Source organism: Canis lupus, chromosome 38, assembly GCF_003254725.2.
Source record: "Canis lupus dingo isolate Sandy chromosome 38, ASM325472v2, whole genome shotgun sequence".
Taxonomy (NCBI): domain Eukaryota; kingdom Metazoa; phylum Chordata; class Mammalia; order Carnivora; family Canidae; genus Canis; species Canis lupus.
In genome coordinates this window covers 6,707,924-6,713,855 of record NC_064280.1, presented here as the reverse complement: position 1 = coordinate 6,713,855, position 5,932 = coordinate 6,707,924, and positions in this window count along the sequence as shown.

The window sequence follows — 5,932 nt, the reverse complement described above, 5'->3', positions numbered from 1 at the left end:
TTCTGGAGGCATATAATAACCTCCTCTCAACTGATCATTATAAACAATAGATGGTGGATGGTGGGTCGATAGATGGATGGATGAGGAGAGGGAGGAAGAGAGACATGATTTCATTCCCATAATTACACTTGCTTGCAGCTTCAACCCTTCCTCCCCTTTCTTTGCTTCTTCTCCCAGTAATATTTCTCTAGATTGATGTTTAAAGTTATTCTCTTCATTTCTTTGCTTCCTAACTCCTCATCAATCTGATCCCCCATATGGGTTCTTCTACCATGTTCCCCTTATTAATAAGTGGTACTACAGCCTACCCAGTTCCTCAAGCCAGAAACCTAATAGTTGTTTTTTTCTTCTTTCCCCCTTCATATACCAAATTAAATCTATCAGAAATTTTGACTTTAAAAATACATCCTAGCCCTAACCATTTCTTTCCATTCTTTATCATAGTGGTCCAAGCCATCATCTTTCACTCATACTACTAAAATATTATCTTGCTTGCCCACCCATCATTCTTACACTAAAAATTCTACATTCTAAACAAAAACAAGAATGGGTTTTTAAAAATGCAAATCAGATCACGTTGCTTCCCTGAACGTGATAAATTCCTCCAATAAATTTCCATTACACCTAAAATAAAATTTAAAACTTCCAGCATGCCCTAGAGACCCTTGTACCATCTCATCTCTATCTATGTGATATCCCAACAACTCTCCCCCATTGCTCAATATATTTCAATAATACTGACCTTCTTTTTCTTTCCTAGTTGTGATCAAGACTTTTCTCAGAATAAGTTCACATCCCAGTTGGCCTGTCTGGTCCAGTTTTGTTTCTATTGTCCTGATGCTCTATTCGCTTTAGTATTTGTCCCAGATTTATTTTTGCTTTAAAACCAAGGCTTACTAACAATTACATTAAAATACGCCAGATGGGGGGGCACCTGGGTGGCTCAGTGGTTCAGTGTCTGCCTTTGGCACAGCTCATGATCCCAGGGTCCTAGGATCGAGCTCTGCATCAGGCCTCCCACAGGGAGCCTGCTTCTCCCTCTGCCTATGTCTCTGCCTCTCTCTCGTCTCTCTCATGAATAAATAAATAAAATCTTAAAAAAAAAAAAAAAGCCAGGATGGGCTTGGTAGAGCTTCACTTTGTACTTCTAGTTACTTCCTTGGTCTTATCGGATAGTATGTGAGACACACATGCAGTGAAGTCAGCTCTTACCCTTACAAACTAGCTAAATTTGAAAGGCAACAGAGAGCATGTTTTCTTTTTTGTCAGACCCTTTCCAAAGGAAAAATAACAAACAAGATGAGTTTTTCCTAGAACAAAGTGCACTGGGATGAAAAAAGCTAGAAAGTGCCAACTTTTCCAGGTCTTGGTTGATGGTAGGAGGTGTAGTAAATATCTCTGCCTCTAATGTAGGAACACCAGAGAAAGGCAAACAAAACTCACCCCAAAAGGCTATTTCTAGTGTCATAGCCAGTGGGGCAAGAACTTGAGTTCTTGAGTAGTCCTATGGACTACTAAATTGGGTGCTAGAGTCTCACAGCAGTGATTATTTAGGTAAGGTTGTCTTCCTTTTTTATGGGAAACTAATAAGAAAGTACAGATGCTGAGCACAGATTATGGCTGGTGACTTTTAGCCCTGATTCAGCCCCTGAAGAACAGCCGTGTGGGTTGGCATCCATGTAAGCAAAAGGGATCTGTTCAACCGCCCAGACCATCAAGGTTTCAGAAGGGACACTCTGAGCAGCAACATCTGCAATAATGCTCAGAAAGATGTCATTCAGGATACTCCCGATTTTTAGGAGATAGAGACTTGGGACAACATCATCAGACGTATGTAACCCTGGGGTCCATGAGGATATCTGGAGATGAAAAAGAAAAAAAATGGGGAGCCACAGATTGCAAAACAGAGATTTGGAGTCATATTCATTTTATAGTAAATAATATGAGCATTTTTTGAACTCTACTCTGGGTCATTTCACTTATATGGTCTCCAAAACATGTAATAAATCTGAATGCAAAAAAAAAAAATTAATCTGAATGCACACTACTTACAAGAGAATTGCTACAAAACCCTTGATGCCTCAAGCATGCTGGGTAAACAGTAGGCAATATCGACTAATAATAATACCAGGAGTACACAGACCATATAAGGTACCTCCAAGCTTCCAAGAAGTTACAGGCTCTTGTTCACACCTTCAGATTGTACATGCTATTTGGGTTGTAACGAATACAAATAAATTTAAATGGCAGTAAAAGTCAAACTGAGAGTGCTCAAAAGTATTACAACAATAAATGCTGCAAGAGTTCAATTAAAAGGCATTATTTGGAGCTGGTTAACATCTCTTTATATAAAAATTATTGAGTTCAAAAAAATTATTGAGTTCATGATTACAGTGGTCTACACCAATCTCAATCAACAACAACAAAAAATAGCACTAACAACATCTCAATAAAGAGAGTTGTAAGCACCAAGAACGTTTAATGTTTTAATCAATTTTCTTTTCCCTTAAAAATAAATAATTTACTGTTATAAGTTCAATTAAAGTATGTATTGAGAAAGAGTAAGGACCTAGAAAAAATAAGATGGCCATCCATTCAGGGCCACAGTGTTACAGTAAATTGCTCTGACACTCACATAGGACCCAGAAACAATCTCATCGATGTCCCAGAATGATAAAACTCAAGGATGCTAATTTATGTAAACCAGGCCTACAAGTGACTAATGTCAATGGACAACTTTACACAAGGAATGTAGTTGTCAGTTGGTCTAAACAATATACTTCCTTTGGATGCATGCTCCACAGAAACAAAATTTTCAGATGAGCCTCATGAGGGGACACGGCAGTTAATTTTATGATTTAAATGTTTGATGACATTGGATCTAAGAGCCTTATGGGTCCATCTCCTTAATAAGAAAAGAATCACCAGATTGTTCCATAATTCATGTTGAACACCTAGAACACGATCTGGCTTGCTCTTGATACTTCATAATATTTGTTGAATGAATGAGCGCAAGTTCCTCTGAGCAGTGCGTGGATAATTATTGCCAAACTTTGTCTTTATATTTTTCTACAATTTTTTTCCTGAAATGTTCTAAATTGGGTTATTCTAATCAGCACATTTTTTTAAAATGATATATAAACACCTTCAATCCTTTTAGTCAAGATTCGCTACCTGGAAAGCCAGTTGTATTTAAAAACACAATTTCGCATCGTCAGCCCTGTTGAGACGTTTTAAACCAGACAGTTCTTTGTTGAAGCATTGTCCTGTACCCTGTAGGATGTTTAGCAGCATCACTGGCCTCTACCCACTACTGCCATAACACACACACACACACCCACACACCCTCCTGTGTTTCCTGCTAATATTTACCTTTGCAATGCATGACAAGATTTTGTTCCATGGTTTTGACATAGTTCACTGCAGTAAGACTTAAATGGGAAGAGGTTTGGTTGAGGGTAGGGCAGGGTAGGGTACTAGCAGGGCTTTGGGAAGGAAGAACAGCAAAGAACAGTTAAGAACAGTTAAGCCAATCAAAAATGTGCTCAGGTATTGCCAAATATCCCCTGGGCACAGAATCAACCTCAACTGAGAATCAGTTCTTTAAAGTGATACAGCTGTTCTTATCTCTTAAGTATGAATGAATTTTAGAATTTAACAATCAAAAAAAATGTCACTGTGAGTTTTTAGAGTCTTCCAGTGTCTCTCCTAAACTCTTCCTACCCCCCCGGGTATTGCCAGCCCCACTAGACCATTACCTACATACAATATTACCATTAGTAATTTCAAGGAGAGGGAAAAGAAAATAATTTGGAAGGAAATCAAACCCCTTACGTCCTGTTTGGTGGAATGGAATTTTTTACTGCATGTGCTGTTCTTGACAAAATGGGAACGTAAGTCCCAAAGAAACTCTTCCCGTGCACTGATAAGGTCTTAGAAAATCAGAGATATTTTTCTGTTTTAAAGCCAGAAATGGTATTTTGACATCTTTTTGCTATACCTTAGAATTAGATACAACTGCCTTCAGAGACATTTTCCCCCCTTCATCCTGAATCTTTTTTTTTTATTTATCCAGTCAGGAAAATCAGAAAAATGTAATGTATTGGGAGTCACAAAAAATGCCATTCTGATAAGCACTCAGAGCAAGGACATGTGTCTAAAAAAAGCTTTAATTTATTTCAGGAACTTACTAAAAGAGGTTCATAAACTAAATTTTTCAGTCAATAAATTCAGTTTAAATGTGAACTGGGTAACAGGATAACATCAGTCCAAACTTTTCAGGACTTTTCCACACAAATAATTGCCGGCAACAGAACCAAATGTTACTTATAGTTATTACCAGTAACAAACCTGCAGAAACCACTCTTTTCTAAATACTTAAATGTAAATTCTAGTAACAGGCAACAGTCAGAAGTATAAAGACCCACAAAAATTGTATCCTTGTTCTTTCCCACACAAAAAAATCCTGGAGCCCAAAGTAGGACTACAAGTAAAATATATCACTGATTTTGAACATAAGAAGCAATGAGTACATGACCAGCTATTAATTCCCAAGATGAAGTCTCTCCTGGAAAGTGTTGTCTTGTTTTGCTTTTAAGTTATTTTTTTAAATAAATGCTTAGAACTAAGTATTATTTTTCCCAAAGAGAAAAGTATAAAAACTAGACTGATCTATGTGATTTATCATAGTTAACTGATTTTTAAAAGAAAAAAATTACAATAAAAAGATTTCTGAAAATGATATGAAAATCGGGAAAAAAAATTAAAAGCTTCCCTGGGTAAAGGGGGTAAATAGTCTGAGTAATTCTACTTTTGTTAATGATTCTAGTAATTGCCTGATTTTGGACACAGGACTATTCCATTTAATTTTCCAACTGATTTTCCCAGTGTGTCTACATTATTTGATTTTCTATAACTTCTTCATTCATAAAATAGAGATGGTATTGATCTTCCTCATACTGGGAATGATAAGATGAATTTAAAGAATCTATTCTGAGAATACATTATGCAAAATAATTGAAAATTGACTTTCTAACATAAATTAAGCCCATGGTTGGTATTTTGTGATTGTTAAGTATCGCTCTTCCTTCTTTTCTTCATCTGTTCCTTCGTCTCCCTTTTTGTTTTGAGGAGTTTCTACTGCACCAGGAGCCAGGAAAATTAGTCTAGTACTAAACTGTCAGTAACTACTTGACATCAGACTAATACCAGTATCCTCACCTTTAAAACAGAGTAATGCTATTTCCCTTTTCTACTTCACAAAGCTTTATAACCATGAAATGAGATAATGCGTGTGAAAAATACTCTCAAATTGAAAAAATCCTATTTAACACTAAAATGCTATTAGCAGGACTTTAAAGTGAAAACTAAAGAGATTATTGGGGCCTATTAAGAATTCATCACAGGGGTGCCTGGGGGGTTCAGTCGGTTGAGTGTCCAACTCTTGATTTCGGCTCAGGTCATGATCTCAGGGTTCTGGGATCGAGCCCTGTATTGGGCTCCATGCTCAGCCAGGAATCTGCTTATGTTCCTCTCTCCCTCTCCCTCCGCCCCTCCCCCTGTTTGCTCATGCACACTTTCTCCCTCTCTCTCCCTCTCAATAAATAAATCTTTCAAAAAAAATTCATCACAGCCTCTATCATTTATAAATCATAGATGACTTTCAGTTTTTAAAGACTCCAAATAGCTATTTATATTTTCCTAACCTCATGAGTATATATCAGTCCAAAATCACTAGCATTATGTTCCAGGAGCCTAATTCTTATTTCCACAAAAGCCTGAGGGACTAGAAGAGGATAAAAATCTGGCCTGTGTTAATGCCCACACTCAATTACATAATAGCGCACATACCAAAGATTTTCAAGATGTATCTCGGAATAGCTGACAGCAAAGTTCTCAATAGCAAAGTTAACATAGACCTTGTCAATTTTCT